This window comes from Neofelis nebulosa, chromosome 5, assembly GCF_028018385.1.
Source record: "Neofelis nebulosa isolate mNeoNeb1 chromosome 5, mNeoNeb1.pri, whole genome shotgun sequence".
NCBI lineage: Eukaryota > Metazoa > Chordata > Mammalia > Carnivora > Felidae > Neofelis > Neofelis nebulosa.
This window is the reverse complement of record NC_080786.1, coordinates 110,759,617-110,785,790: the sequence shown is the minus strand read 5'-3', so window position 1 is coordinate 110,785,790 and position 26,174 is coordinate 110,759,617. Positions and strand designations below refer to the sequence as shown.

Genomic DNA, 26,174 nt, shown 5'->3' with positions numbered 1-26,174 from the left:
CTGAGATGGGAGGATAGGGAGTTCTGAAAGAAGAGACAGGTGGAGGAGAAAACCTTTAGTTCTATTTGGAACCGGTAGGGTCAGTGAGACAACTGCATGGAGATGCTCTGAAGGAAGTTGAATATTCAAGTGCGATGCTCAGGAAAAGAATACAGATCCACCTGGATGTTGTCAGTTTCTAAATAATCATTTGATGAACTTTCCCAGAGAGATTGTGCAGACTGAGGAGAAAAATCTTAATTAAATTTTCAAAGCTTTTTTTTTTTTCTTTTTAACTGTGTAGGCAATAGTGGCAGATCATCGCACTAACCGGAGGTCTTGACTAAGCCGTGAGTAAACGACATGGTGTTTTGTCTTTGGGGCCAGAAGGAGCCTCGTTCAAATCCCAGTTCTGCAACTTAGTTATCGATGTATCCTCTGGCCACTCCTGAAAGTACTTGACCCTGAATTTCCTGATTTGAAAATTATGGATCATGGATAACAATGTCCACTTTGAGGGGTTGTTTACAAAGATTAGTGAAAACGGCATTATCTTTTTTTTTTTAATGTTTCATTTATTTATTGAGTGAGAGGGTGTACACATGAATAAGGGGCAGAGAGAGAAGGAGAGACAGAGAATCCCAGGCAGGCTCTGCACTGTCAGTGCAAAGCCTGATGAGGGTCTCATCCCATGAACTGTGAGATCATAACTTGAGCCAAAATCAAGAATCATATTCTCAACCAACTGAGCCACCCAGGCATCCTGCAAATGGCACTATCTTAAAGCTGGCACATAGTAATTGCTCAATAATCTGTTACTTAAATTTTTTTTTAATGTTTATTTATTTTTGAGACTGAGAGAGACAGAGCATGAACGAGGGAGGGTCAGAGAGAGGGAGACACAGAATCTGAAACAGGCTCCAGGCTCTGAGCTGTCAGCACAAAGCCCGACGCGGGGCTTGAACTCACGGACTGCGAGATCACAACCTGAGCCGAAGTCAGACGCTTAACCGACTTAGCCACCCAGGTGCCCCAATAATCTGTTACTTAATGAAGGCCATAGATAACCTTTTAGCCACAGTTCAGAAATCCAAAACACTTTGTAAGGTTTTTTATAGATTTAGGTTAAACTTATTTGGTAACAAAACCCAATCTGAACCATAATGAGGCCACTGAGTCTTTCTTGAATCTTACTGACTAGTCTGCGTGACTATTCACATGTTTAATTGTAGGAAAGTTAGTATGTTTAATTAAGGGGTGCTGGCCAAGCCCTGCTGAAGAGGTTACTTAATATCTGGTCTAGATAACCTAGTACATTGCTAAAATCCAAAGATTTTCTGAATTCTAAAACATATCTGGCCCCAAGAGTTTTAAGATAAGAGAGTGTGGACCTCAATTATTTTCTTTCTTTATTCCATAGAGATTTCTTTTTTTTTCCCCAAAATATTTTGCCCACGGGAAAGACTGCATTTATTAATTTAGTAATCCACATTCTATTTCTCACGAATCAAAGATTTATATGGCATTAACACCAGTCAGCACCTCTGAACAGCATGGGCTTCCCAAAGTCATTACACTAAATTTATACTATCCCAGTCAAAATCAGCCTGGAATGCCTCAATATAGCTACATAAAAGGATTCCAATAGGCCTTTGAAAAAATAAAGACAGCCCCTTCTTGGATACCAGGTTGTGGGAACCACTCTCTGACCTCACCAGCCAGTACCACTATTTTTACATATGTACATAGAACTTTGTACTTCCTAAGAATTTGATAAAATTTCTATAAACTTCTAGAATCTCAAATTGCTAATCCTATACTTGAGGCAAAATTGAAACCCGGAGATACTGGGTGGCTTATCTCAAGTCCAAGGAAGACTCATCTAGTCTAGCTCATCTTGTGCAATTCTCTCGTAGCACAAACAACTAAATTGAGGGCAGCCACTCCTCTGTCACTCGGCAAGTTAAGTGCAGGGTCAAAACTGGATCTCAGTTCTCACTAAGCTGCACTTCCTGCTCTGTTGCCGTTGAGAACTTCATCATTACCCAACAGAGTAAGGGGTGACCCCAACACCCAGACCATGATACTCAAGTTGATGCTAACTGCTGGTGTTTTGTCCTAACTTCATTAGATTTTGATGAGGGGGTTTATACTTTAGCTATAACATAGATTTTGTCCAAGCCAAATTTTCCCTTTTTAGTTATGTGCCTAGATCCATCCTGCTCAATGGAATGGAACAAATATCAGTCAAGGACATATACCACTACCTTAGAAGGTTATCAGGTCCCACAGTAAATCAAAACCCACTGGCCTATTTCCAACCCCTTGTTGGGAAGCAGAGAAGAAGGAATCTCACTGTACTTAGGCTGCATTCATGTTTGACTAAGGGCCAAGATTCACAGCATCATCACATCAGACCTTTGCTCATACCTTTTGGCCTGATGGGCCTCTCCCACTTGGAAAGTGGAAAGGATGGCTGCACCAAGTGAGGAAAAAGAAGGCTGTAAACAGAATTACCAACTGACAAGGTGGAATTATTCTCATTTCCTCTGCACAGGAATTTTCATGACTCCAGTCTTTCTCCCTTTTGCAAATATGCCAGCAAATATATCAACATCATGTAACTCTTTGAACGAATTGGCATTTAGCTGACCAACTTTTTCCAAAATTCTAATTCATCCTACTCTCTGGAGCTAAATTTTTAAAAGTCCTGAAAAAGAAAGAGAGATGCACACAGACAAATCTGACCTCAAAGCAGCATCACAAACATGGTATTTTGAGACGATCATCTCAGTTCCTTCTTTGGAGCTAAGAATTCAAGTCCCTTATAATTACCCTGGCACACATTACTGCTTCCTTTATTACTTTTCAACCTATCTGACTTCTGTTTGGCCAGTATAATCTTCTCACATTCTGCAATGCACCTTCACCTATGCTCACATTGTCACGTAGTATGGATTCCCTCTATCTTTGGTTTGTCTTCCTTACATGCCTTCGCTCACTGAGTTATTACACCATTGGTCTTTTCAGTGCTCAGCAAAGAGTTTAACCTTTTTTGCCCTTTCAATCTGATTAATTTTGTCAAGCTTTGCTTCAAATGAATGTTTGGACTAGTATTCAATTTTATACTAGTGGACAATATCCCCCAATATTTTAGGGTATATCTCCATGCATCCTATAATAATTTTTAATCTTTGATAAATTATGCTTCATTCTGAGTAACTCTAATTAAATGCTTTGGAACACAGTCCTGTGGTGACAGTTATCTTTCAATGTTTGTATGAAAACCTCTGGTGAATGACATAAGGTAGAATTAACAGAAAAATAACAGAACATGATATAAGCTTAACTAGGAAAACATTTATAAATAAAATGGCATATATATTGCCCAGAAAAGCCCAGGAGTACAGAGAAGTAAGAGTCCTGGCAGTACATTTTATTGTATCTTACACGAGAAATAAAGCCTCTGCCAATGAAGAGTGAGACAAAATAAAGAATGTGAACATTACAGGAAAACAACACCAGTATGGTTGAGAAAAAATATTGCATATTGGTAAAGTAGAACCATCCTCTTTTTGCAACACCCTAGAGTATCTCCAAATAGTTCAAAAGGGTGTTGTGAAATACTAAAAGAAAAAAAAAAAAAGTCTTTCAAAATAAAATTAGAATTAATCCTCTTTTAATTTTTAAAAGTAAATACATGCCCTGTGGCATTAAAATCAGTAAGGAGGTACTGAGACAAGAACACCAGACAAAAGGTGGAGCACTGTAAGCTCAGAGAACTCTCTGGATCAACCGGAGGTTGCTTTGCTATAGGCACAGGTACTGAGCAGGCATTTAGTGTTGACCCCAGAGTTCTGAGTGGCTGTGGTCAGTTTCAGCTTTGTCAAGAAACATAGCCCAAACACATGGTACTTAGCTAAACTATTATAAACATCCAGACACAGATCAGTGAGAAAGGAGTTACCATTCCAACCCATTCAACAGGATATATTCTTTTATGTCTAGGCTCTCTTAAGGTTATCCTATACTTTCTAAAATATTTCAGAATGTGGCCTAAAGTTTGATACATAGTTAGCCAAGTTGATTAAATCACCTTAAGAGAAAATTGATACTAAAGTTCTCTTTTTAAAGTAAAAATTATCTATTAGTGTAGCAGCAGAAAAATATGCTCTCAGTGTTGTAAAACACTAATGACATCAGAAATATTCTAAATTGCAAATTTAGGAATAAACCAGATCAACATTAATTTCTATAAGATATGAAATAAAAAAAAATAGCTATAATACTGATGTCAATAATGACTCAATTGGAGGCAAACCATAAGAGTCTCTTAAATACAGAGAACAAACTGAGGGTTGATGGGGAGGTGGGGCAGAGGGGAAATGGGTGATGGACATTGAGGAGGGCACTTGTTGGGATGAGCACTGGGTGTTGTATGTAAGCAATAAACCACGGGAATCTACCCCCAAAACCAAGAGCACACTGTACACATTGTATGTTAGCCAATTTAGCAATAAATTATATTTAAAAGAATAATGACTCAATTGTTTCAGGACTAAAAGAACAAGCTTGATTATCACCCATAGTATGTTTCTCTTTTTTTACACACATCCCATTTATACTGCCAACCCCTAAACTTATTTAGTGCCTTTTTTTATACAGAGTCAATTTTCTAAGATATCAAAATAATAAAATTAATTCCCATCAGTTCAGATATGACAGATAAAGCATAGATTTCAAAATCTGACAAATCAAATTGGATCAGATTTTTAAAGTTTTGAACTTTAAAAGAACTAACAAGAAAAATAAAAGCCAAACTACAAATTGGAAGAAAGTATTTGCAATATGTGTATCTATTTAAAAACTTGAATTCAGAATGTTTAAAAGAATTCTTTCTACTCAATAAGAAGACAAAATATATTTTTTTAAGGGAAAAGGATTTAAATAGATTCCTCACTAAAGACAATATGTGATAGCCAACAAGCACATGCTGAACATCAGGGTCATCAGATGCTTTTTGTAAGTGGTCAAATGATAAATATTTGAGGTTTTGTAGACCAGGTGCTCTCTGCTAGAACTAGTCAACTCTGCCACTGCGGTACAAAAGCAGCTACAAACACTTTGTAAACCAATGGAAGTGTCTGTTTGTCATAGTCGACCCTTGAACAATATGGGGGTTAGGGGCACTGAGTCACCACACGCATGAAAATCTGCATTAACTTTTGACTCTGCAAAAACTTAACTACTCATTGCCTGCTGTTGACTGGAAGCCTTACTGGAAACATAAACAGTCAATTAACACTTATTTTGTCTATGTATTCTATATTTGTATTCTTACAATAAAGTTAGCCAGAGCAAAGAAAAAGTTACAGAAAATCATAAGGAAGAGAAAATACATTTACAGTACTGTATTTGTCAAAAACATCTGTGTATAAGTGAACTGGTACAGTTCAAACCCCTATTGCTCACAGGTCAACTGTACTTATAAAAATAGGCAGTTGGCTGGATTTGTCTACCAGGTCATAGTTTACCAACTCCTGGTCAACATCATTAGTCTTCAGGGAAATGCAAGTTGAAATCACAGTAAGATATCACACTCCCAAGAACGGATAAAATTAAAAGACTGTCACTAACAAGTGTTAGACAGGATTTGGAACAACTGGAGCCCTCACACATTTTGAATGTGAATGTTTAGTGGTATAACCACTTGCGAAAACTGTTGGGCAGCTGCCAAATAACCTATCAATTTCGTTCCTAGGTATTTTTCCGGAGGAAATGAAAAATAAAGCTGTATGAAGACTCGTATGCAGATAGTCAAAGCAGCACCAAACTGGTAACAAACCAACTGCCAATCAATAGTTAAATGGATAAACACATTATGGCTTATCCATCCAATGGGATATGACCCAGCAACAAAACAAAGCAAACTACTTGTGTAATTCAATGTGGTTGAATCTCTTGTCTGGCATGATACCATGCCACTAGAGCATGGGCATGGCATGACCTTCCTCATCTCGGAGTAATAAGCCTTTCTCAGAGATGAAAGACTTTCCTCTGATGGAAGGTCATTCAATCATCTTGCCATTACAGCACTGGTGAAAGTACTTTTAATAGTGCCTAATATTCTTATTCACATTATATAAATGGTACATATATAAAATCAGCAAGTCCTTTTTAGGCATTAGTATCTTCCCAGAGCTGACAATTCTAAGTTTCAAATGCATTCTATATTCTTCTTACACAGTGAATTGCAGGTGGAAAACATCCCAATGCCTTTATGGTCACATCTTGAGTTTATGTATTAAGCAGGGCAGTTGCTATCTGACAACACATTCAAAAACTTCCAAAAACCATATTTGGTGGCATAGCCTGCATTTAATTGAACTGTAATGCTAAATTATACAAACCATAATTTTAACATAGGCTCTGGATCTCCAGAATGGAATTCCTTCTCAAAATCCCACATAGCTCTGTCACTCTCTTTGGGAGTGAAGTTCCCAACTCTTTGGGAATGAAGTTTTACCACGGCCCAGTAGAGAATTAATGACAGCTTGCAAAGAGCTAGTGTGCAGTAAACATGTAGCAGCTGTACAACATGTCTTCTGGAAACAGGGACACCACTGACAGTTGTTTGAGTTGTGCACTGCAAAACTCTAAATGGCATCATTCAAATCATCTTTTATTTATGGTCTTATACATTAACCACTCACAAAGACCATGCAGAAATAATTGCTACTTACAACTTTATAAGGCTAACTTGAAGTTCTCTAAACTCTTCCCATAGGCCTCAAGCTGCTCCCACCCACTCTGCCCTTCTTCCTTCATGCCTTTGATTTCCATCTTCCCTGCCTTCTGATTCTGCTGACACTGGCCATAAGGGATATGGGTGGTGGGATGCCACCTGTAAGGAAGACAGGGGCTCAGCCACATTTTGGACATTGTGCTTCCTAATGTACCAATGAAATTACTTCACTCAATAGATACAATTCAGGTGATGAATCAGGAATCTAAATAAGAAAAACAGATGAAAAGAGATTTGGGGCATTCAGGAAAGGCTGAATTAACAGCACACAGCTTTAGAGGCAAACAGAAGGCATCCCTACTTGTGTTTTGTGAATTCAGATCTGAAAACATAAGGGGAAAAATCTTCATGAAAATAGTTCAGATATATATAAAGCAAGACTTTTATAAATTTTCAGGAAAATGTCATTTTTAAAAAAGTGTAGAGAAAAAGTAGGGTAAAAGTACCATAAGCCACATGGACAGATGCCAGAGTACAGGAATGGGGGCCTTTAAAGAAACTCAGAATTTGACCTACACATACATGATCAGTGTGAGTGGGATGCTCAACCTGCAACATTCTGTGATCTCTGCTCTAGTGCAAGCAGAACAGCATGTTCTCTCTCCAGCGCCTTGTGGGGAGTTTGCCACTGGAAGACATGTTCCTGCATGTAAACGTGCTTTCAGAGCTCAGGAAATAAAAAGTCCCAGCTCATGTGAAGAGCTCCCTTTATAAAGTCACACCTGAACAATTCCCACTGAGCCATAACTCCCAGGTGTCAACCAGTTAACTTTTTATTAGGATATTATGGTCACCCAATACCTGGAGAATGTTTGCTATTGAATTTAGAAGAAAATGCCATTTTGACAGAAATCTGAGAGGGAAAATGTCTTCTTCTTAATGGAGCACTTTATATCTGTTTGCCCAGCTGTTCTTGTAAGTGAGCTCCATTTCAACTAAAACAACCACACAGTTTCCCTTTGGTGAGAATTCCCATTGCCCTGATTCCTTGGGCCAATACTTCACCATCTGGTGACTCTGGATAACTGAATGAGACCGACTGAACCTGCCAATGTTGACATGTCATCACCTCTTAGCAGGACTAATTATTTTACTTCATTACCTACCTTGTCACCCAACCAACAGCCAAGCAGGAAAATTACTTTTCATAGACTGCTTAAGTCAACAGCCTTTCATTCTCAAGGAAAAATCTCATCCTGAGACATACACAGTTGTCACTTGTGCACACACCCTCAATCCAATTCTCCTAAAATTCCTCTTTAAACTTTGGAGTGTGTTTGTCTCTCTCTCTCACTCTCTCTCTCTCAAAAATAGATAAGTATTTTTAAAAAATTTTAAAAAGGGGGGCACCTGGGTGGCTCAGTTGGTTGAGCATCTGACTTTGGCTCAGGTCATGATCTCACGGTTCGTGAGTTCAAGCCCCATGTCAGGCTCTGTGCTGACAGCTCAGAGCCTGGAGCCCACTTCCAAGTCTGTGTCTCCCTCTCTATCTACCATCTCCCCCTCATGCTTTGTCTGTCTGTCTGTCTGTATCTTTCTCTCTCAAAAATAAGTAAATATTTTTAAAAAATTAAACTTTGGAACGTGTTGATGGTGTGGGACAACCACCTGCAACCAATAAGCATATATTTACTATAAAGGAAGGGGGCAGTGACATGGTTAACTTCAAACAACAAAATCTAAATAAGTTCTGTATTTGCATTGGGAGATATGTCTTTTCATTCATCTGGTTTTCATTTATATATTCATTCACTACTAGATATGAGGCATTAGTGATGCGCATTCAGTTATGATCTGTCACATCTAGTAAATTAGGCAGATGGATAAGTCAACAATTTCACTGCAGCATCATTCGTACAATCGGTACAATGTGGGTATAGCAGAGGGGCTCTAGATCTGATGGGAGAGGGGTAAAGAAAGGATGTACTTAGTTTTGTTAAACTAACACAAAAATGGTTTTTATTACATGGAAATATGCCAAATGCAAGTAGGGAAGTAGATCTCAAAGTCTACTTTGTAATACTTTGCCTGTGCCACTTTAGACAACCAGTATATTCTTAGTAATTATTATTTTTAATGTACATACAATAAAAATAGGAAATCAAATAGGCTAAGAGACTTAACAAAACTCATTTCTCTTCTTGTTCTTTTTCTGACTTTTCATGAAAATCCTGGAGTTGATTTGTTCACATTTTCTTGCTATTTTAAGTAAGTAGTAATGGCAATAGGTGCTCCTGATGGAAGGGCGGATAGACCCCATGCCAAGATTCTTAAAGAATGGTCTCCCAGTTAGAGCATCAGCTGCACCTGGGAACTTGTTAGATGTACAAATTCTCGGGTGCCTGAGTGGCTCAGTTAGTTGGGTGTCCAACTTCTGCTCAGGTTATGATCTCACAGTTTATGAGTTTGAGCCCCACATTGGGTTCTGTGCTGACAGCTCAGAGCCTGGAGCCTGCTTCAGATTCTGTCTCCCTCTGTCTCTTCCCTTTCCCTGCTTATGGTCTGTCTCTCTCTCTCAAAAACAAACATTAGGAGAAGAAGAAGAAGAAGAAGAAGAAGAAGAAGAAGAAGAAGAAGAAGAAGAAGAAGAAGAAGAAGAAGAAGAAGAGGGAGGAGGAGGAGAGGAAGAAGAAGGAGGAGGAGGAGGAGAAGAGAAGGAGGAGAAGAAGAAGAAAAAGAGGAAGAAGGAGGAGGAGGAGGAGGAGGAGGAGAAGGAGGAGGAGAAGAAGAAAAAGAGGAAGAAGAAGAAGGATGAGGAGGAGGAGAAGAAAAAGAAAAAGAGGAAGAAGAAGGATGAGGAGGAGGAGGAGAAGGAGAAGGAGAAGGAGGAGAAGAAATTCTCAGACCCTACTCCAGACCTCTAGAATCTGAGACTCTGGGATGGAAGCAGCAACCTGTAGTTTACCAAACTGTTTGGGTGATCCTGATGCACACTCAAGTTTGAGAACTATTATTACTCTTTGGAAATTCAGTGCCTCAAAAATAAAATTCATGGCCCCAATTTCTTTTGAAAGAGATTTTCAGATACACTCTATTGGAGAAAAAAGAACTTCACCCACCATGCTGTTAAGTTTCCTATCATGAGAATTTTACATATATTTTGATCTGTGAATAAACTCTGTGAATTAGAGTTTTCTAGAATTATAATTTCTGGAGACTCCTAAGGTAAATGTTTAATAATGTTTGGAAAATTTCTCTGACTTCTAGCATCTGTTATATGTCTTTAACCAATCTATTTAAAGACTGGGAAATACGATGAGCTAACATTTTATTATAAAAATTTATAATAAACGTGCAAGAATTGTGCAGTACACATCCATATAAGTCACTATCCAGAGACAATGATTTAAATCTTGCTATATCTCTTTCATCCTATTTATCTGTCTCTCTATCCATCCATCAATCCATCTTTTTTCTTAATGGATTTCAAAATAAATTATACTTCAGTACTCTTCACTCCTCAACACTTCAGTATGCATATCATTAACCAGAATTCAATATTTATTTATATTTTTCTGTGGAGATAAAATTTACATATAAGGAAATATGTAAATCTTATCTCTACATGGCTGATTTTTTCCCAAATACCATACACTTATGTAACTCAAACCTAGATAAGATTTAGAATATTATTGTCAACCTACAAAATCTCTTGTGCCCTTTCTCAGTCTGTTTCCACTCCATCCTCCCAGAAACAACTTTTGTTCTTATTTTTATTAAACCATAGTTTACTTTTACCTGTTGGAGACTTCAGTGAAATTGAGTCATATGATATGCGCTTTTATGTAAGACTTCTTGCACTCAACATAATGTTTTGGAAATTTACCAGTTTTATTGCATGTATCAGTAGTTGTTTTTGTTGTTATTTTCACTGAGTAGTATTCAGATAATTATTAAAATCAACATTTTTACATCTTTCTGTGTCTCAAGAGTATCAATCTCTCTTGATTTACAATTTTTTTTTAGAGAGAGAGAAAGAGAGCAGGCAAGCAAGCATGTGGGCAAGCAGGGGAGGGTCAGGGAGAGAGGGAGAGAGAATCTCAAGCAGACCCCAGGCTTAGCATAGAGCTGGACAACACAAGGCTCAATCTTGACCATGAGATTATGACCTGAGCCAAAATCAAAGAGTCCAACACCTAATTGACTGAGCCACCCAGATGCCCCTTTACTATTGTTTTTTATTAGTTGTTTATTTATCAAGAGAAACTATTCCATAACCCAATATTCATGTTTCATAGTTCAGGAACACAGGCCCTGGACAAGTGAAGTGACAAACTTCAATGGAACTCAACCTAAAGGAATTCTTTACATCCCTAGATCACTTTGCAGTCAGAAAGATACCAGTCTTCTTCATCCCCTCAAAATCTTTCATGGAATCATAATTTCTTTAGAAATCTGCATATGCCATCTTTCTTGGTTCAGCCACAGCAAACTCATAGAAAGTTGCAAGCCCCAGGGATGCAGCAAATGCTCCAACAACATGAAATTACCGATGCTTGGCCAGAAGGTCTTGCATCTGAGGTTGCATCAAAGCACTGGAAGTCATGGGTTATTCTCCTCAGCACCAAGCTCAAACCCAATGTCCTTACTAACCAGTACAGAAAATTACTGTATTTTAAAATGTTGATTATATTGTAGTACAGTTTTCTCTGAGAATAAAGGGAAATCATATATATATATGTGTATATATATATATATATATACATATATATATACACATATATATGTATATATACATATGTGTGTATGTATGTGTGTGTGTGTACATACATACACACATACATACATACACACATATATAATTTTTCTTTCCAGGTATTTATTTACATTATCCTATTTACCAGGAAAATAAAACTAAACATTTTCTTACTTAAAATACACACTTATTTTTAAGACTTAAATAAATGATTAATAGTAAATGCAGACAAAACCATTAATAATTTCATCTTCACCAGAATGCTAAATACTGGTTGCTGATACTCAAGATCTTGGAGATCTTTCCCTTTCACTCCCAGCTAATGGAACAACAGGCAGAAGTAAGCCTCTTTTGACGACAAAGTCTATATCTAAGAATGATTTTCACTGAGACAAAAGTGGATACGTTTAAACATGTGTCATTAAAAGAAATTGCTTATCCTAACAATCTCAAAATCTCAATCCTAACAATACCAAAAAACAGAAAAGCTGTCATGTCATTCAGATTATTATTACTCTACTGGTCAATTTTCCAAAAGGACCAATACTCTTTTTTTTTTTCTGCTGTGGGTAACTCCAATTTCAACATACATTAAATCCCATTAATCAAGTTAAATCAAAGTATTACTTTTTAGGACAAAGCAGAAAATGCATAACTTCTGTCAGCATTGTAAGAAATCCTCCACATACAAGCTTGTATATTTCCATTGTGAATACACTGTCCCAGGGAGAAATTAGAAATACTCAATAAAAATGAAAATTTTGCCATCTTGTAAAAAACTGTCAAGCAGTAACAAAACTTTCTTAAATATCTGGCTTTGACTTATTTATTTTTCCAATCTCACAAATAAAAACAAGAGATGTAGCTAGAACAAATGGTTTCATTTGCCATCACTGTTGAAACATTGGAAATCTTAATTGAACCGTAATTTGTTTGGTTAATAAATATCCAGTGCTGATGATATACAGCTGTTTAGTCTGAGATTTCACAGCATCAAAAGCCTTCCATGAGCTAAAGGAAAATGGCTAAACTATCATGAGAGTTTGATCCGGTAGATCATCAGGCCACATGAACAAGGTAGAGTGGGCCATGAGACAGGAAGCTCTAGGAAGTGCCACTTGCTAAGGACCTCATAGTAAGTCATCCTATCTTAATACACTGTAGAGGCAACAGAGGGGTGCTGGCGTCAACTTTGCCTTTCACTGTGTTTGACCTGGGTCACCTGTCCACTCTAAGGGCTCACTTTTCTCCTCTTTATGATTAATTAGAGACTCCCGAATCCATTTTCAACCTCATATTCAATATCTCTAACACTTCGTCCAGACAAAATACTATCTTCCTATTAAAATTTGGGAAAATAAATCAGAAAATGAATTTGTTTATAGAATTTGTTTTCAGACAATATTTATTTTTTACAGAACTCCCAAAATTTACCTCAAATATGAAAAGGAGAACTAATACTTTCATAGACCTATGGAAAGAATGTGTGTGACTGTCACAAATATTTTTTTAATGGCTTTTGTGAGGTATATATAATCACACACCATAATTCACCTATTATAAGTAATCTTTAAAAATTCAATACTTTTTGGCAAACTTTTATAATTTACTAAATCCACCACAATCCAGTTTGAGAACATTTCCATCAATCTAGAACATTCCCTTGTATCCATTTGTAGTCAGTGGGTATGCCCTTAGCTCCAAGCAACCATTGGTATGCTTTCTGCTTTTCTGATAATTTAATATAAATGGACTCATACAACATGAGGTCTTTGTGCCCAGCTTTTTTCATTTGGTATAATGTTTATGAGATTCATCCATCCATGGTGTATCATTAGTTCATTCCTTTTGATTGCTTGATAACATTTCATTTTGTGGATTACATTTTGATTATCCATTGCCTCAGCTGATGAATATTTAGATTATTTCCAGTTTTTCCTTATTATGAATAAGCTGCTATTATGAATAACGCTACAAGTATTTATGTGCACATATGTTTTTATTTTTCTTGGATAAATACCTAGGTGTAAAATAGCTGGGTAATAAGTAACTTTATATTTAAATTTTAATAAACTGCCAGATTTTCCATTTTTATATTAGTTTTCAAGATTATGAATATTACTCTTGCTTGAGGACAAACACCAAGTTGTGAACATCCAGAAAATGAGCTATATTGTTTTATCACTCTCCCTAAACATATGTTATATAGTAAAATTAATAATTTTAAACTCTGAGATTTCTACCTTTAGTCATTAATGAAACATTGTACCTTGTTACAATAATTATTTTAACATACAGCAACTCCAATTTATCCCAATGCAAGAAATAACCTTTTTGCAAAATAGTAAGATGGTCATTGTCATTCTCAGCAATGATTATGATACAGGATAAATTACCAAGTTGTCTTCTCAGTCTCTAGTCATTTCCATTTTAAGAATACTTAAGCCTAGGGGCACCTGGGTGGCTCAGTTGATTAAGCATCTGACTCTTGATTTCAGCTCAGATCTTGATCTCACAGTTTGTGAGTTCCAGCCCTGCAATGAACTCCAGGCTGACAGGGCATAGCCTGCTTGAAATTCTCTCTCTCTCTCTCTCTCTCTCTCTCTCTCTCTCTCGGCCCCTCCCCCACACTCTCTCTCTCAAAATAAATAAATAAACTTTAAAATAAAAGAATATTTTAGCCTAGGGGCACCTGGGTGGCTCAGTTGGTTGACTGTACAACTTTAATTTCGACTCAGGTCATGATCCCAGGGTCCCAGGGTCCCAGGGATTGAGCCCTACATCAGGCTGTGCACAGAGCATGAGCCTGCTTGGGATTCTAAATCTCTCTCTCTCTGTGCCTCTCTCCCCAGCTTGTGCACTCTCTCTCTCTCTCAAATTAAAAAAAAAATTTTAAAAATGTGAAAAACAGAGTATTTTAGCCTATATCAATTATTCAAATATTTGTTCACCAGAGAATTAACCAGTTCTAGAGAGATTAACTTTATTATTATTTTTACCAAAAATTAAAGTGAAATTTGATATAAACTCTGGTCTTGTGAAACAGATGACTTAGCTATTTATCTACATAGTCAGAAGAAACTGACTACCTATAGTGACTTGGGATTTATTACTATTTTGATAATATTTGTCACTGTTTCTTTTTCAATGAATTAAAATTCAAACAATTAAAACATTATAAATTTCTAAAATGTTTTTCAGTATTAATAAAAATACGCCTTGTTAACTTTTCTGGTGACTTGTGATTAATGTAGCAATTTTAGGTGTGAAAAAGAAAGCCAAAATGGCTTGGGATCATTGCCTTCCAGCCTGACATTATTAAAATATCCCAGCCTGCATGGTGTATGTGACTCAAGTTTAAGTCTAGGTACTTAAAATAGAATCTTATAATATTTATAAAATGTTAACAAAATCTAACTGAATGAACTATTTGGGGGGGGAGTCTTCTTGATTTAAAATTGTAGAAATAAAAAGAAAAGCTTCCTCATAACTCTTTTTTATGTGACTTTTTTTCTTTTTCTTGAATTTGGAACTTAAAAGCTGTGATGGATTGCTCCCACTCCATTCCAAATTCTAAACTGGGAAATGAAGAAGTGAGATATCCGTTGAGTATTCCAAATCCTGTGCAATAGAGATTGTACCTTAGACACTGAAAATGGGAATAAGTCAATTCCCACTGGTCACACCATTTCCTAGTGTGGAATGAATCCATTTGGTTCTAAGAGAAGCAGAGGAAAAGAGATCAGAAGACATAATCAAGGACCAAAGCAAGCTGAAGATGAGATAGTAAACTGTTAGGTAATAGCAGCTCTAAAGCTGACAAAAAAGAAAAAGTACCCAACAAGGCAGATTATTGGTATCAGGAAATAGACAAAAGGATACTAGACTAAAAACTAAATGGTCTAGTGTGCAGGGGACCAGCCCTTCCAAAAATCTACACATCCTATGACCCAACGAAGTGACAAATATAAAGGGTGGGTAGAAATTACTCAGCCAAAGTGTCTGTACATACAGGGTGAGGAGAGAGGGTAGAAACAGTAATTGGTGCATTTAGAGACCCTAAAGAAGGTCAGTGCAGCCGGGGTGTAATGGGGCAAGGGGTGCACAGTGATTTTTTAAAGGAGAGAGGGGTCCCTATAAGCCACATGAAAAGATCTATTGTTTTAAAAGCAAACCTAAAATATTTTCCTCCACTAAGCTACACACACACACACACACACACACACACACACACACACACACACCTTTTGAGAAATGCATAATACAAAATTTAAATCTTAAACAGTTATAAAATATACCCATATGGTAGAAATCTTGTCACACATGCCTTTAGCAACAAGCAACTCAAGTAAAATGCTGGGAGCAAAATTTGGTTTGAGTAGGAAAAAATACGCTATTTTTTAATGAAAAAAATCAAAGGTATCTTACAAACATTACAATTTAAATGGAATGCAATTAATACAGACCCTCCAGCAAACATCAGATGTGTTATTAAAATCAATTGTTACTGTGATCAATGCAGCCAGATTTATTTGTGAAACAAGGAAATAAAAGCTTACTTCTCTTAAAAAAGCAAACAAAAAAGTCAATTGCTATTAATTCTATTCTTTAGCCAGAAGCTAAATGGAAAAAAACAAATGGCTCTAACTGACTCTATTGGTGGCAGCAACCTGAGGTTTATGCTGCTTGCAACTTACTGTAATTCTGTGTTTCCCAAATTATTCCTTTATTGCATCGTCCACCCCAGGCTGGTAGCATGTCTCCTATTCCTCTGCCTAGCGTATTTTCATCTCCTTTCCACCTACTGCAATAATAATCCCTGCATGGACTTTTTAACTTAAAAATAGATAATACACATTTATTTTAATAAAAAAATTAAGGAGTTGCAAAACAGAGAAAATTTTTTTTAAAAATTACCCATTATCTAATACAGGGTAAGGCCTTCTGTAAAGATTTTTAATATATCCTTCCAGACATTCCCCCCTCCCCGCTCTGGGTATGATATATGTGACGGTTTATGAAGATAGAATTATATTCTAAGTGCTATTTTATAACCTGCACTTCCCTTAACACAAATAAACCTCCATGTACTCATTTTTAATGACTGCACTATCTTTTAATTACTTATAGGAATCTTTAATACTAGGTAAACTGATACATTTACACCTCAGTTAGTTAGTAGAGTTTATTATCTCAATAATTTCACAACTTTATTTTGGCAAAATTTGGTATTTGTTTTAGAGAGGAGGACTTGATCTTATAAAGTTTGTATAATTAGTTTGAGACTAGTTTTTTTTTTAATCACATTTGAGATCTGTCATATTGAATCTGTTAACAATGGGATAAACTCATTGTATTGTTTGTCAGATTATTGCTAACATTTTCTGGCTATGGGGGTGACAATATTTCTATGTCCTTAGGACGCTTTGCCTGGTCCTATCAGGAGTGATGTTTTAGGGAGGGAGAACTACATCGTAGGAAGACACAGGGTTTGGAGCCAGAAAGCCTGTGTTCAAGTCCTAGGTTAAACCAACAATTGCCCTAGATATTTGAATATTTAACTTAATGGCTGAATGTCACATTCTTCTCTATAAAACAGGATTAATCCTACATAGTTGCCCTGAGTTGCTGGTAAGATTAAGTGAAACAGTTTATGAAAAGTAGTTTCTAACCGGTACAACTCAGTGATAGTTGTTACTGATGTGACCTTACTCATGCGTTCCTTTCAATTTGGCAGTACTTTGAATTTTTAAAGTTCTTTGCATTTCAATGAGATATTCATTCTGTAAATACAGACATAACTTATACGTGATTGTAAACTACACAAGGACACTGTCACTGGCACAGAGAGGATATTTAATAAATATTTTTTGAATGAACAAGTACATAACAATACTTTTCTTAAACGAGTAATGTTGAACTTGATAGGAATCATTGCCAAAACACAAATGAGTCTCCTAAAAGAAAAAGTATTATATTGGAGGATATAAACTTGTAAGAATTATTACTCAATACTCTCAATAAATTCTACATAGGGGAATAAGCCTCAAGTTGAGCTAATTTGGAGGAACACTAATTAAAAAGGGATGGGTCAGGAATGGCATCATAGAAAAAGTGATGTCTGAGCCAGGTCTTGAATGTCAAGAAGGATTTGTCCAAAAAAGCAGGAGGAAGAGAATTTCAGACTGAGAAGAAAGTAAAGATGAGTATTTGTATGTCGATGTCTGTGCTAACCTATTCAACAAGACAGTATAGGGCAAGTGCTACCAAAATCTCTTGTTCAAGACAATCTTTCCATCCACCCTCCAATTTAAAAGTAGTATAAGGTCATAAACATCTGATGCCCTTTCGTATCATTTCCACATAGAAATCATTCTTCTGAGTGGGGAGTTATTTCTAAGCAATCTAAACATCAAAAAATACATTCACTTAATTTCTGTGGTGTCCATCACACCCCAGGCATCTTGTACTACTCATTCAGGGTAACATGATAGATACCCTGTTTCATGGAGCTGGGATAGCATGGCCAGGGGCCAGGATGCTCATCCGAGCATATTAAATTCCATCCACTGAGGATGAAGAGATGAACCTCACTCCTCTCTAATGAGCAATGGTCCACTATCTCTTAACATTTACCTATGATAACAGCTGTTCATGGAAAAGCAGCTAAAAATCGATTATTTCCCACAGTAGCATTAGAACAATTTCAATGGTTTCAATGATTCTAGAAATGTCTGAGATAAGTCTAGCGCATATTGGAGAATTCCATGTTTCAAACATTTAAGTTTCCTTTCTCCATAATTCCTCTATAACATTTAACACCTTTGACCACCTCACTGCATGTGCCTTCACATTTGCATCTGTGCATACATAACACCCACCCACCCACACCCACCTCGGTTTTACTCTGTGACACAAAGGTATCTTTGATCTGATGTTTCTAAGACACTTCTCCAACTCTCTCCCTTACTTTTCTTCCTCTTCTAGCCCTTATAAGTAGGCAATTTGTGAAGATTTAATCTTTTATCCCTTCAGAAAACTCCTTTACACTCAAGTCTTCAGTAATAACTTAGTCGCTAACTACTACGTAACTTAGCTTACTCTGAAATCTGCACCTCTATTTCTGAATACTCACTCAACTCTAGCACTCCAGGTTTCCTGAACTACTGATACTGTCATCAACGACACCAAAACCTAACCATCACAGTCTTCCTCAAAAACTAATTTACTTCTCTGCCTTCCCTACTGCCATAGTCTCAGGCACCTGCATCACGTTTTTTTATTTTAACTTTTCAAATATAGTTGTCCCAAACCCCCATGTAGGATGGCATCATGATAATATCCATAAGGTTAGCCTGAAAATACCATCTGATCTTACCCATTTTTGTGATCACCAAACTCATCACCTCTCTAATCTATCCTTCCTAATATTTCCAGGTTGATAATCATACAATCTTGCTTTGTTATGCTACATCTTCTACCTTCTACCACTAGCACCAAAACAGTAGATCACTCCTGAATGCTCACAGCATAAAGGTCAAAATAAGGCTATCATCATAAATGGTAAAGGAGATAGGTTTCCACAAAATAACATCCCAGGTACAAGCCAAATAGCGTGCATGCAAAGATGAATAAGACATTTCTCACCTTGCACTTGAGAAACGAGAGATTCTCAGTAATGAGGGATACTGATCTCTGTTAACTTTAAAACATGATAAAAGCTATGCCCAGAATGTTACACTTGCAAAGGGAGAAAACAATTTTCTGAGGCACAGAGGAAGATACTTTTAGGAACACATCTTAGAGAAAGTACTTTTGCCCTTGAGGAGATTACCAGACAGTTGGAGAAACTATTGCGGTACAAAGCAATGTTTGCCACATATTGAATTTATAGGAAGTAGAGATTACTCTCCAGGGAAAGGTACATGGGGAAGGTGGGATTTCAACTGAGCCTCAAAAATACAAGTCAAATGAAAAGCAGAATTTGGAAGAGAATTTCAGGCAGAAAATGATGGAAACAGAAACCCATGTTAAACTCCAAGCCCTGCAGAGTTGCAAAAAGCAAATAGGCCAGTTTGGTTGAAAGAGAAGGATGATGTTCACAGTAACTTGGAATCTCAGAGTTGGAAGGGGCTTAAAAGTTCATTCTGTCTCTCTCTGTCTTTCTAATGACACTAGACAGATATAGCAGAGCCAGACTGTGGATTAGTTTAGGGTGAATTAAGAGTCTTTCTCCCTTCTAAACACTAGTTTGTCTGACAAAGGCCCAGATACGGTGATCTTAGGCACTGCATTTCTAGTTTTCATCAGAATATTTTTTCTCTCACAGTATTAAGATATGAAGGAGATATGTGCCTTTTAGAAATAATTCAGTGGTCATTTGAAAGACTTACTGTTATTTTCTATTGTGACATACTTAACCAAACTTTGGAATCAGCAATATAAACAGGAAGTATTAACTTTAGGCCAAAAAGGCAACAACTCTGATTTTTTGGCAAAATTATAAAAAAGCTGAAGAGGTCTGGGAACCATAAAATGTTGGAATTACCCTTTGGATAGAATTTCACTGGTTCGCTGTTAGTCACGGAATCACTTCTAATCAATTTAAGGATCATTTTCGCTTACATGCTCTTCCTAAATTCCCTCCATTACATTTATTTTTAGAATGGCCATTCCTTGGGAGCCTCTCTTCATTTCTTTTTCCTTTCCTCTGTCCTTCACTGTTATAATTTAAGTATTAATTATACAATGAAATGAATGAAGTAGTAATAAACTGGCTATATGGTAAGGAATTGTAGGTACTTTACAATATAAGTTTTAGCTGCTCCCTTCAAAAACATGTGAGATGAGTCAAAACAAGATCCATAGTTCCACAGGCCTTTACATTACATGTAGTCTTAGTAAATAATCTGCACTAGGTAAACTTAGCATGAACATTTTAATCTGCTGAGGAGCAAAAAAATATTAGTTCATCTGCATTAGTGCTCAAGGCATGGCAAACTCTCTTCCCCCACAATTTTGGATTCCAATTTAAGTGCCAGATAGATTGTCATAAAAATCCACAAGAGACAAAAGCACACATGGAAATGTCTATCAGCAGCTCTCCGTGTTATCAGAAATGGCACATTTCCACCAAGCCCAGGGCAAAGGTAAAATGTTTTTGTCATTCCTTCCATTTTTTTTTAACTTTGGTTTTATTTTTTACAGAATTGTACAGCTTGTCTGGCAAGGGACTGGGCAGGGAAACCAGGACATGTCACCCTTATAAACTCAGTAAAGGTTCTCCATAAGCACACAGAGCAATAAACACATGTGTCATCAGGCAGAGAGAGGCAGCAGTTTTGATATGTATGGACAATGCTTGCTGCATGTTTCGAGCTCAAAGAGCTTGCTGTGTGCCCAGGAAAACAACAGGTTCAGCCCAAGAAAGAAACAAGGTTCTAGCCCTGACAAAAGTCCAAGCAGTACACTCAGTGCCTGTCAGACGAGTGTCACAATGGCATCATCTGAGCAGGGTGGGGCACAGAACTGGCCCTAGAGACTCTCCTTCCTTGAAGATGGTGAGTAGACTTTCTAAAAAAATCAAGATAGACTTTACTATCATCAATGACTGTGCTGATCCAGTTTCTCTTTGCAACATGTTCACTGTGTGACCTCACCTCCACCCTTCCTGCAAATAGATTTCTATTATGTTTACCAACTTATTGGGAGCCATATTTGATCAGATGTTTGACCTATATATTTATCTTCTTCATAAAATTTTAAATTAAATTGCTTGAATCCTCCATTAGTTTCATGATTTTCCAACATTTTCCTTTTCACAGATGTCTTCTAATTAGAATTATACAATAATAATAAATAATAATATTGACAATACTATACACATGGAATCTTTTGCATCTATTGACATATCTGTGGGGTGGTAGATTATTTTTCTTAAAATAATTATATAAAATTATTCATTCATTTATTTATTTAGCTAATTTATTAAGCATCTAGAACATGCCAAGCTCAGGGTGCATGGGTGGCTCTGATGGTTAAGCGTCCAACTCTTGATTTTGGCTCAGGTCATGATTCCAGTATTGAGGAATCAAGCCCCAGGTTGGGCTCCATGCTGAGTGTGGAGCCTGCTTGAGATTCTGTCTTTCCCTCTCTCTCTCTCCCTCTCCCTCTACTCCTCTCCCTGCTCATGCCCTCTCTCTCTTTCTTTAAAAATAAAATAAAATAGAATCTTTTCTATGAGCTGAGAATATGGCCATAAAAAAACACAAAAAGCCCTGTTTTCATTGAGCTTACATTACAGTGACAAGAGATAAACAAATCAAAAATAAGATATATATAGCATGTCAGATGAACAATACTACCGTTGTTCTTGGTGATCTGATTCTTTCCTATTCTGGGCACATGAAAGGACTGTATGTTTCCATCTCATTGAAATTAGTCATGATCATGTCATTAATTCTCTCCAGGAGTTTGGGGGCAACAAGGAAAATGCCACTTCTAGGCCAACATATTAAACTGTTGGTGCAAGGTCCTCCGAGTCTCTTCTTCCCCCACAGCAGAGAAGCAAATAACCAGATGGAGCCTGGGTCCTCAGTGGCTACAAAGGACAGAGTCCACACCATAATTAGTAGATACGTACTTGAGCAAGAGGTATATTTTTGTCATTTTAAAGCTCTCGAGTTTGGGGGATGTTTGTTGTTGAGGCATAATCTAGCCTAACCTGACTAACACAGATGGTGATAAATGTGGTGGAAGATGGTAAAGCAGGGAAGCACGCAGGAAATTTCCAGGTGGGGAAAGGGTACAATCTTGGATAGAGGACAGAGAAGGTTTTGCTTTAGAATAAAGACCTAAAGAAAAAAAGGTGGCAAGTCACCCAGATATCTGGGAGAAGAACGTACCAGTATAAGGAACTCCAAAGGCAAAGGCCCAGAGAAAGGGACATGTGTCGCTCTCATGGCTGGAAGAAGATGAGCAAACAGGAAATGCTGAAGCCATAAGTGGAGCAGATGGATAGACCCTTCCAGGGAGAATTTGGGTGTTTACTCTGAGATGGTAAGCTGGTGGCTGTTTTTGAGCAGGGGAATGACAAGGTTTGATTTCTATTTTAAAAGGATGATTCTGAGTCTTTTATTGACAATGTTCTAAGAAGCGAAAGCAGGGAGATCAGTCAGGGCACTATAGCAACAATCCAAATGGGAGATGATGCTAGTTTAAATCAGGATGAGAGAGAAGGTCAGAGAGAAAAACAGAGACATAGGAATTCTGCAAAAATTTTGAAAGTAGAGCTGAAAATATTTGCTGATGAATCAAATGTGAGATTTATGAGGAAAAAAACAGAGTTACAAATGTCTCCAGTTTTTTGACCTGAGTGAAAAGATGGAGTTGTCCTTAACTAGTTGAGAAAGACTTTAGGAGAAGCAAGTTTGAGACAGAAGGCACTCCAGAGCTTAGTTGTGGACAGGCTAAAACCCTTGTGTGTATCAGAAAGTCAGGCAGATATACTGAGTTGGACTTAAATAAATGGATCTGCAGTTGAGAGGTGTGGTCAGGGCTGGGGAGATACATTTTCAGCCTGTTAGTGTATAGATGGTATTTAAAGACATTAGCCTATGAGATCACCAAGGGAGTGAGAGGAGACAGAAGAGAGAAGTTATCCAAGGGCTCACTCCTGGGACACTCCAATTTAAAAGATTGGTGAGATGAAGAGGAATCAGCCAAGGAGACAGAGGAGCAGCCAGTGAGAAAAGAGGAAAACCAGACACAAGAGAAACTAAACCCAAAAGGTGTTGAGTTACTTGCCAAAGGAGAGTCAAACCTGAACTGTGATCCTGGGCCCACTGTTCATAGCTGAGCTCCTGGTGCAGGGAGACTGTGCTAAACCTGCATAAATGCATACTGTTTTTGTCCGTTTGTTTGTTGTGGAGTATCTTACAAAAGTAGTCCAAACTGAGAAACATGTGATTGGTGCTACAAACGATAAACTGCCTAAGAAATGAAACAGAACAAAGAAGAGATTACATGAGTGAGAAAGAGACAAAGCAACAGTTGGAATAAGCATTTTCTTTGTGGCCTCACTCCATTAGAGAGAATGTATATTGAGGATATACTTCACCAGAGGGACAGAAACACAGTGTTTTTATTCAGGATAATTCTGCCATGTGACACATATCCCCTAATGTACTATATTGGAAAACTAATGAAAGGAGTATGCATACCTGTAGTTTTAAAACAAAAATATATTTAAAAATGTTATGAAATGTCTCTAACATACTGAACTTCTGATTTCCACTTAGGGCAGAAAAGTATAAACAATATCACTCCTGCCCTATAATAACCAAAAAGAACCCCAAACAATCTTCAAATTCTCAAGTTTTCTTAAACTAATCAAAACCTTGAGGTTGCAGGAAAGCCTGAAATATAAGAGAAAAACAAACAAACAAACAAGCACATCCAAAGAGAGATGCCACTTGATGCTGCTGAAACTAGTGAGAAGAATTTATTGAAAATTTTAATGAATTCCTAAGGGGCTAGTGTGGACTATCATGAGAATATAAAACCTCTGGGAGCCACAGACATAAGGAAAATTTGCACCTATTTGCTGGCTCTTCCCCAAGAGACTCGTTGTTGCTTACAAGAAAAATTGGAAGCAGCAAGAGAATCCTAAGAAAGCCTCCTTTGTGGAGCAAGCCCCAGGGAAACAGCAGCCACCGTAAGAAAGTCATAAATCACCACCCAGATCCTTCTCTCCTATCTTCCGTATGGAACACAAGCCTAACCCCACAGGGGGCATGACCACCTTGATGCCCTAGAGCATAGGCGAAGAGCCATTGCAGCTGGTAGAAGGGAACGGGAAAACATGCTTTATCCTGGAGGTGAGACAAAAATACGTCCTTGGTTCAGACCATCAGAGATTTCCCCTGGGGGGTGAGGCAGAACCACTGAGACCCCTTAAGACCAAAGGAAGGGTGCTTTTCTAAGACTGAGTCTGGATCAGAACAGAGGGAACTCTTTCAAGCCTCTTAGCAACAGGCTAACAAGAAATGAGCAACAAGTAACAGCCATTTAATGCTAAGGAAACATCAAGAACATGGAGAGAAACCTTCCATGAGGTATATGCTCAAAGGAAAGACATTAAGAAATACCGTCTCATAAATCTGTTCTGACTTTACAAGGGTAACTAGAGGAATTTGAAGACTGTTGTACACTGGCATAACCATGGTAACCAAAAATATACAAACCCAGCTCAACTCATTACATGATTGTTTAACCTAAAAGCCTAATAAAAGAAAATGCATGCTAATTTTCAAGCATAAAAAGTATTTTCCTCATTGCATTGTATGGTAACAGATGGTAGCTATACTTATGTTGTGCATAACATATAAACTCGTTGAATCACTATGTTGTACACCTGAAAGCAGTGTTATATTGTGGGTAAACTATACTTAGATTTTAAAAAAAACATTTTCCTCAGCCTCTATTATTCTACAAAGATGCTAATTTAAAACAAAAAAAGTTATGAGATATGCAAAGAAACAAGAGAAAACCAACAGTGTGAAGATACAAAGTTATCTATAGAACCAAAGTTTGATATCTACAGATGTTGGAATTATCAGACAGAAAATGTATAATAACTATGATAAATATGTTTAAGGCTCTAGTGGAAAAGGTAAACAGTATGTGTGATAAGATGAAAATTTCAGAAGAGAGAAGAAAAGTTTAAGAATAAATCATATTGAAATGTCAGAAGTGAAAAACATGGTAATAGAGAATTAAAAATCATTGACATTTTTAAAAGATGTAGCCTCCAGGGTGCCTGGGTGGCTCAGTTGTTTAAGTGTCCAACTCTTGATTTTGGTTCAGGTCATGATCTCATTGTTCATGAATTCAGGGCCTGCCTTGGGCTCCACGCTGACAGTGTCGAGCCTGCTTGGGATTCTCTCTCTCTCTCTCTTTCTCTCTCTCTGCCCCTCCCCTACCTGTTTGTTCTCTCTCTCTCTCTCTCAAAATAAAAAACTTAAAAAAAAAAGTGTAGCATCCAAGAGGGATCATATGAACCAGTTCAACATGCATGTGATTAGAAACTCAGAAGAAGAGAGAAGTGAATAGGAGAAATATTTAAAGAGGGAAATAGTGAAATTTTTGAAAATCAATGATGGGTACCAACTCACAATTGTGAGAAGCTCAAAATTCACCAAACAGAATAAATACAAACAACAACTAGACATATCTTTTTCAAACTGCTGAAAACAAAAGACAAAAACCAGAAAGCAACCAGGGCAAAAAGACACATCACATATAGAAAAGCAAAGATATGGTAAATGGTAAAGGAAATTTGCAGATATAATTAATGTTATGGACCTTAACGTAGGGACATTCTCATGTATTATCTGGGTGGGTCCAATCCAATCAAATGACTCCTTAAAAGCATCAAAATTTCTCTGTCTGGAAGCAAGATTTATGAGGCAGAAATAGAAGTCAGATGGATTCAGAGCATGCAAAGGACTCAACCAACGGTTGCTGGCTTTGAAGATGAGGGAAGAGGGCCACAGGACAAAAAATATGAGTGGCCTCTAGATGCTGAGGATGACCCTTAGCCAATATCCAGCAAGGAAACAGGAGTCTCAGACGTACATCCACATGGAACTTAATTCCCCCAAAACCTGAATGAGCCTGGAAGTGGATTCTTCC

General features: G+C 37.3%; 1 protein-coding gene across 38 annotated transcripts in view; it reads right to left on the bottom strand.

Annotated features, from left to right (window-relative positions):
* ABI3BP (ABI family member 3 binding protein) overlaps positions 1-26,174 on the bottom strand; it is a 261,584-nt gene that overhangs the window by 197,405 nt on the left and 38,005 nt on the right. The window lies entirely within an intron of this gene.